Raw genomic sequence first — 8,783 nt, forward strand, 5'->3', positions numbered from 1 at the left:
TTTGCTCCTGGCTTTACAGGCACTCCAGTGAGAAGTGGGGGAGATGGAGAAAGCAGAAAGGTGTTTTGCATACGTATCCAGCTGCACCACATCATGCGGCGTCAGTCCATGACTTCAGCGGCACGTGGCATCTCTGTCAGCCAGGGGACTCGGGGCACTCGGATGTCACCGTGGGGTCATGACCTGGTTACTGGACTTCACAACACAAACCAGCAGCCTAGACTCAGTGCCTCGGACCTGGGAGAAGTGCTCCCTGACTAATGCCATGGCCACTTCTGTGATGGGGGGAACGTGGTGAGGGAAGGCCCTTTGCTTATGGGGAGGTAGCACGTGCAAGCAGCCTCGGGTCCCAGCAGCAGCACAGCGCGTTGCTCGCTCCAGGCAATGGAAAGCAGGGCTGATTAGCCCGGGAGGAAGGTTGCAACGGCAGCGTATGCTCTGACGACCCAAGCTTTGGTCTCTGTACCGTTTTTGCATTTTTGCTGAGGTGTCTCTGCAGTGCATGCCGCACTGTGTTTACAGGTGTATACCCGTGTCCTGTGGGGGAGCTTAAGGGACAGACACAGCGGCAAGGCACCTACCGCTGCCCGTTGCCCTCTACCCATCCTGGTACCCCAGTGAGGTACAAGTGACCAAATTTTACTGAGGTGGGGCAGAGGCTGAGGGCCACATTGTGCCTAAGGCTGTCCAAGGGTTAGTCAGAAATAGTCGGAGCCTGAAAAGGGGTTTTGAGTGCAAAGTCTTGACCTGACACCCGGGTTCACAGTGGACTAGCTGACTCTTTGGGAATTGTGCAGTTTCTCTGGCTGGACCTAGTCGGAGGGGCAGTTATACCCCACAGTGAGCGCTGGGGTCCTCATTCCCTCCTCTTCCTCCATCCCCATCATCCAGCTCAGGGCCTCAGCAGTAGGGTGCTGCAGTCTCTTCTGGCATATGCACTCATGCTGTCTCCATGAAGAAAGCAAGGTGGATGAGCAGCATGCTGTCTTTCTGTATATTTGCACAGGGTTGAGAGCACTCACGGCAGGGTCACATCTTTGCACAGCAGTGGGATGCTACAGAAGCAAGCAGCTGGGTCGTGACTAGGGGAAATGCATGGAGTCGACACGGCTGCTCTTTTCTGGTATGGAGAAAGTAATGCGCCTTATCTCACAGAGACAGTGTGAGGGTAAGCATGAGAAAGAAAAATGAGGTGCTCAGTATTAGAATCTACTAGCAGGGTCTGGTTCAAAGCACCCCCTGCTACACTGTGTGTAATGGAGACAGAGGAGGAGCCACCAGCTCCCTTAAAAATCAATCCCGAACCAGCGTGATCTGCTGCGTCTTTGGTCAGGGCAAAGGCCAGAAAATTTCAGTCTCTGAAAGGAGAAGGAATGAATTCCTTCCCAGAACAGAGCATCTCTGATTTCTTGCTCTTTACAAATCCTCACTTTACCTCTGGGAGCTTGCTTGGGGTTTCAGCCTTTCAGAGAGGGTCACAAAAGCATATGCTGTCACCTAGATGAAGTTACAGCCAGGTGGTCCCTGGCTTAAGCAACTTACTTCATCTGACTCCAGTCTAGTCTGTCTGGCTTTGCAGGGAGGGCAACCTATTTAATTAAGGTCTAGGATTGCCTGTCCAACACAATAAGATTTCCTGCCAGTGACAACAGGCTCTGCTTTAGGATTAAAAGCTCTGCTAGAGCAGCTGCCTCTGTCAGTCTGAGTGGGACCGGAGTCGTCTCTAGATATTTTTATGTAGGGCAATGTGGTGGAGGAGGGAGGGTTTGCATATATGTTGTGCCTAGCTACTGGTTATTAGGTACCTGGAATAAATGTGGGTCCACTGGGAGCACTGACCCTTCGCTCTGCCTGCCCTACCCTGCTGTGTCAGTGTACTAGGGACTATCCTTAAATCTGTGTTGGTCAGATGTGGGGCCTGATGTAGGTTTTCTGGTTGTGCCGATGGCCCGGTGAAGATGTACAAGCTGAGATGAACCAGCAAGTTCAGATACCAGTAAGAGTGGAGCTATCGCCAGCAGGGTGAGTGGTTGGGATGCTTGTGGTGAAATCCACGTGTCTGCACCTTTGCTACTCTGGGTACTGAGTATGCCCTTGGCTGCAGTTCTGACATAGTGTAGCGATATATGTAATTCCCACACAGTGATTCCATAAAGCTTCTGCAACAGCCCTTGCTTTAGGGACAGGGGAAGTTTCCTAGAGGAAAGGGGATGGTGGGGAAAGGATTTTTCAGCTCCATGTTACATTGATTCAGTATCTTTTTTGGAGTCACCCTTTTCACTGTACTACTAGCACATGTGGCTTTTCTGGTTTATGTACGGGATAAAGTCCCTTAGTGGAGATAAACCATATCAGCATAAGCCCAGAAATTTTCCTGCCTCCTTTCCAGGAATAGCTTTACATAAGGAGGATGGGTCCCAGGGGCTTGTGCCCAGCCCCCCTCCCTGTTAGCGCTATTTGGTGTCACATACACGTTCCTGGTCACACGATGGGATGTGGAGTGTGTGGCTGCCAGCCTCCTTGCTCTAGCATGTACACACCGACTACAGCCAGGTCTGGCTTATGGTTGCCCTATGCTTTCCATGCATTCCTGCAATTTCTTCTATGCTAATAATGCTGTTTCTGGCAGCAAATGGGTTATGCACCTGCATCCGTCCTTAGGTTGAAAAACATCCTTGCTGCTTTGCACTTGACATACTATTCTTCTCCTACGGCCACGGTTTCCATTGCATGGCAGAGCTCCCTATGGCACTGAGCCAGTGACCTGTCTGCGTTCTCTCGGGCTTCGGTGTCAGATGCCGGCAACTCATCAGGATCTCAGACATGGGGAGCAGGCCCTCGCTTCCCAGGCGCTCTGCAAATGAGCCAGTCAGCCCCAGCCATGGTGCAACAATACTGCAGGCTGCGGTGCCTGTCCTCCTTGTCTTTACCTCTGCCTGCTGATCCTGCCTGGCTCCAAAACACCTGCCAACGTCAAGTGGCATCAAGGAGCAAGTGCTGGGGACCATATTATTAAGCCTGTGATCTGTCTCTGGGTCACCTCAGTGGGAGAAAGGCATAGGGCTCCAGTGACTAATTATGTTAAATATTCAGCACATTAGCATGAAGCTTGTGGCATTCTTCATGTTTGCATCTCCCTGCAGGGCTAGCATGAGGAAAGGGCAGCGAGGTTTCCAGTCCACATCAGTCACTGAACAGATATGTCTGGTTTCTGGGTATTGAAGCACAGACACTGCCTAAAGGATGTAATGTCTATATGACACTGTAATTTAATAAGGAGACTCAAATGCTCACCTACGCCACATGCTTGCAGATGAGGATTATTTTTGTCATGATCCCTATGTTTTCTACCACCTGGCCAAAATCTATCCCGTATGTCATGCTACTGTGGAAAACAAACCAATGGTGGAGCCAAGTGTTTCTTTAATGTAGACTTGCTTGCCCATAATGTTTTTTTCCAGAAGGTGCATGGCCTCAGAACATGTCCTCCTTCTTGGATTCATTCCTCTCAGGTTTGCTCAAGGCTGCATCCTTGCTTGTTCAGGCTGCGCAGGGCTAGACAATCAGAGTCTGTGCTGCTTCTCAGACTGAGCACACACACACACATGGATATCTATACACAAGCACCAGGTTCACAACACACATCATTAGCAAAGCCCCTCTGTACAAATCCTTCAGATTCCAGAGTGCATGTGTGCTGGTTCTTCATTTGAGAGGATGATATATATTAGTTCTCACATCGTGCTTAAATGAAGTATGGCTGTGAAACCAAGTTTTCTTAAGGTCTAACCAAGTGAGAAGACAGACTGTGCAAGGACATGGCACCTGGAGAGTACTGGTAAGTAGGGGGCTGTTAAATTTCATGAAGGTGTGCTGGCAGAGTCAAGGAAGCCACCTGGAACTACAGTAAGTCAGAAGAGAAATCCCAATCAACCTCTTTTATCCAAGAGGCTAATAAATGAGCATTTATGAATATGAAAGAGTCAAAACAATGCAGCCTTCTTGACCAGCACATAAATCCCTCCCCTGTGATCGTAGGCACAACAAGCCCATCTCCAAGTCCTGTGACTTCTAAAAAATCCTTATCCAAATGTCAGTAAAGGTGACCTTGTGGCTTTTTAAAGCAGTACTTTATAGTCACTTGGCTGCACTGTACCAAAGTCCTTTCCCAGTTTGGCTTTCATGCCCTGTAAATATACAAACAGAACAGGCTGCCTCTGCCTTACCCTGCAGCCCTGTAGAGACCACCCAGGGTAAGCTATGTCAGACAGAGGCAGGTCTGGGGCTCTGTCAGGCAAGGCAAGGCAAGCCCTGGCACAGGGCATACCAGCGTAGCTGGGTGGACAAGGCAATGTGTATTTGGGATGGGGAGGGTATTGGGGTGTCCATCCCACTCCCCATGTCCCCAGAAAAACATTTCATGCTGAGAGAAACAGCAGTTCAGTGGCCCTGAGCTGGTCGAATGGTCATTTGGGTTATGCCCATGCAAATGTAAATGCAAGTGCCGCGAGGTCAGTGGGGACAGCCTGGACATGAGGCTATTCCTCTTCATTTAGAGCACTGGCTTGCATACATGTCATGGGGCTGTGGGGCTGGTTTACTGGATTTGCCCAGAGCTGGTGAGAGGAGGCTGTTGCTGCAGTCCTGCAGTTTTCCACTTAACTACCTCAGGTATTAAAAATTAGTGCAACACAGATACCCTTGTCTAGGAATTTGTGAACTTCCCCAGGTTGTAGGGCTGAGAAGGGGTCTGTAGCTATGCTGTTATTGATATCCAAGAAGGCTACTTTAAAGCTAATATTGACATGTATATCTTAGCTGCAGCCTTATGTCTGGAGTAGAGCTTAAAGAAAATTATGCTTGTTTCCAGTTTCCCCTCTCCAAGGAAAGCTCCGTATGGATGCAGCTGCTGGGTGCCTGATCTTATTTTAGATCATCCTTAAAACAGGTTCAAATGTTGCAGTGACAGAATAGCTTTGGGTGGAAGACCTTCTGGATTATTAGCACTTAATTCTCTGTGTCTCCATGCTTAAATTGTGGATCTCCTGTTGCTTCCCAGTGTGTGTAAGTAATGGTGCTTTTATTCACTGAAGTTTTTCTATCATCTCCTGTCCTCTCCCAACATGTCTATCTGTTTCCTTCTTCAAGCTAAATTCCAGCATCCAAGCTCTCACCAAAGGGGTGGAAAATTCCTGGAACTGATACCCTCACCAAGATCTGGGATTGCTCTGCCCAGGGCTTGCATGACAGCAGGCTTGTCCTCTTGGCTAGCTTTTGGGTTATCTGGAGAGTGAGCTGATATGGTGTCAAAGTGGGTCTGTATTTTTTCACTCGCTTCTCAGCTGGTTGAGTAGTCTGGTGCCCTTTGAGGGACGTAGTATGTCATGGATTAACTGTGAGCTGGTTGGGGAGGAAGGAGAAGAAAACCAACAGAACTTTGCCTAAACCAGCCATACTGTGTCCCTGCAGAATCTGTGGGAGAGCGTGCACTGAGCAAAGGGTTTGTAACAGATATGCTCAGACAAGCTGTACAAAGATGGAGGAGAAGCAGGAGGGCATGCCATATGCCACCCTTGCGGTTACCCCCCTCTGAGGGCAGATGGGTCTGTGGGGTCTTTAAGGAAGAATGAAAAATGAAATGCAGCTGGGACATGGAGGCACAACCGCCTCTCCCCAAAGGCTATTTACTGCTATCAGTGCCTTCTGAAGAGCAACAGCATCATTCTGACAATTGTTCTGCTGTAACGCGATGGAAGGAGCTTCCTAACACAACCTGGTAATCTGTGTGGTTTTGTATGGGAAGAAAGATGGACTTGGAGTTTTCTCATGGTGTTAGCACTATCGACGTGACTCTTTCACAAAGCTGGCCCATAAATCATGAGAAAGAAACTTTTTGTGCATTTTGGTTTTGCCTTTATAATAGCACGTATTGCTAACCCCCCAGCTAATTTCAGCACGTCACATTTAAGCTGCTGTCCCTATGTCTTTTGCTATGTTCCCTCCACAGCTGAAATGATCCCTCAGTGCATAAAGTCATCAATATTTTTCGTTCCAGTCAAAATCCTCTTTCCTGAAATGGAGTTCTTTGTAACAGTAACAAATTGCTAGCTCATGACAACAAGAATCATTAGAAAATAATCTTTAACATATTTCCTACTACGGTTTTTCTAGTTCAGCTGTGCTGTAGCTTCCTTGTCTGTTTTAGATCAGAAACTTGTTGACTGTGAGTGTCATCTGGGACAAGCTCTGTTCTGGTGTTTAATGGTAATTAAGAGCTCTGTTTCATCCAGTTTAAAAAAACTCTTAGTCTATAAAATGCACTATATCTGAAACAGCAGCCTTCTTAAAATATGCCTGAGTTATTTGCTATACTGTTTTTACCCTAGACCTTAGTTAGAGACCTATCATCTGTGCTTTCCATCTACAGTACTGTGCAATTAGCCCCATTTTACAGAGGGTAAACTGAGGCAAAACCAGGCACCAGCACATCCATTGTTTCATGCTTTGGTCATTCAGCTGTCCACTAGGCCAGGCTGCCAACTGCATGACAGAAGATGTTTGTGAGCTTCTTGTGTAGGAAGACATGTGAAGTTGTGCCATCAGCGAGTAAGCAGTTCTTGCTTTGATGTGGTTGCATTTCAGCAGTTGTCAAAGGACATCCTGTATGTAGATGTTCAGTTAAAACAGTGGTGTGGTGTAAATACCCAGATAGATTACAGATGCTGCATGCAAAGCAAAGCAGTGTAAAGACCTTTGGGCTGAACTTGGAATGAAGTGCTCTGGAGATTAATGAACTATGCTATCACTTGGGACACTGCTAATCTTCTCACTTCCAAAGAAAAAGGCCCTGGACTGAGATAATAAAGGACATAAATATCTAAAACAGGTTACTGGCAGAAGTGAGGTCCCTAAATCCAAGTGTACGAACCTCAAATCCTCCTGTGTAATTCTTTACATGCTTCCATTTTCATCTGTAACCCCCCACTCCTTGATTTCTTGCATTCTGTCTCTGCTATGCCCTGACCTTCCACCAGCTTGGGTGGGTCTAAGCCAACCAGTGTTCATCTGCCTAAATTAATTTAGGATCCTCAGAAGTGACCTTCCTCTGCCGAATCTGGCAGAAACCAGTCATACTTTGCCTACATTTGACCTCCAAAAAATGCAGTTCCAGCCACTTCCTTCCAACAGTGTGGTTAGTGAACAAGGTTCAGGTGCATGCCTGTTATCACGTGGAACACTCAGCTCATACTCCTCTGGTCTTTTAAAAATGAGCTGTGCCTTGCAGTCCATTTTGGAAAGGGCTTGCGTTCAGGAGACCAGGTCTGGGTGATGAATCCTTGCCTGACTTGGGTGCCAAGGCTCTAAAGGAGTAGGCTTTAAAAAAAATAAAAAAACAGAGTTGGGTTTCATACTGGCTGTACTTAGGTAGCCCTCCCCACTCAACACATGGCTGTCTGAATCCTTTCTGAACGACCAAACTCTCTAGCGGTGTGCTGGAGTCCTGGGCAGGCAAGTAGCTCAGCCTTCGTATTCTCCTCCAGCAACCAGGGCTGTCTAAAAGCCTTCATACACCTTTGAAGCTGTTACTATCTTGATTGGACCACTCCTTCCCAAAGGGAGTCTCTTTGAAAAGTAAAATGGAGAGAGGAAGGAGAAAATATTTCAGTGCCTAGCATTAAATGACATACTGCAAAGCATGAAGGATCTGTTTGGGAACAACAGGCTATGTGAGACCCTGCTATATGGTGTTCAGAAAGTTTGGGGTTTTTTTCCTGTGAGCTACGCTTGCAACTTCCCCTCCAACCTCAATGACAGTAACATCTGGACCTACCCGCACTCACAATTCTCTATGGAAGAGAGCTAGTGCAACAGGAGAAAGAGGTTTTTATTTCCTCATTGCTCCGTTTTGGGGATAGCTTGCAGCTGTGCCTGACTGGAAGGAATTTACAGATGTCATGTATGATGGTCGAGAAACATTTCCTTTCCTAACTTCATCATGTCCATGTTCATACACATAGTGGCTCATCACTGGGAATCTTCAGTTCCAGTCCTTCTGGCAACACACAGTGGAGAAAAAATAGACAGAAATGGAAGCAATGCTTTTTCTTTCCATCTACAGTCAGGTTGGAGATGGACAACACTGCATCCACCTCAGTAAAGGGGTTAATTATATCTGTGAAGAAAAGTGTGTTAGAGCCTCTCAACATTAGAAGTAATAGATCAAAACAGAGTAAGTGCTGCAGAGTACATCATCCTTTCAAGTACTGGCATTGGTGAGATAAGAGATAATACATACTAGAGAGTATATATTGAGAGAGAGAGAGAGATTGAACATACATTGCTTGTATCTTGAGGGCACAGCATCTTAGAAATAAATTTGATGAATAACCTTCCTTCAGGCATATAATTTCACTCCTGTTGGGAGTGCTTAGCTTACAATTAAATCTGTGATGTGAGAGTGTGTGTGTGGGTGTGTATGTATGTATAGCACAAAGCCTATGGTTAGTACACAGAACTAAATGTTTTGTTCTGGAGCCCCAAAGGTACACAGCCTCTCAACACTCATTAATTTCAGTGGGGGACCTTTCAAAGACCTTCATTCATACAGCAAACTTTTTGCCACAGCTTGGGACCACTCATTTAATTCTGCTCATGATACAGTAGAAACTTGGAAACCAGCTCTGCATCTATTCATCAGGTGCAGTATGAGCCCCTTTTATTAGTGCCTTTTGTGGCAAGAGCTGTAATCTATTTAAAGGGCTAAGGCTTCAAACTGCAGTTCC

Source organism: Aquila chrysaetos, chromosome 17, assembly GCF_900496995.4.
Source record: "Aquila chrysaetos chrysaetos chromosome 17, bAquChr1.4, whole genome shotgun sequence".
Classification (NCBI taxonomy): Eukaryota; Metazoa; Chordata; class Aves; order Accipitriformes; family Accipitridae; genus Aquila; species Aquila chrysaetos.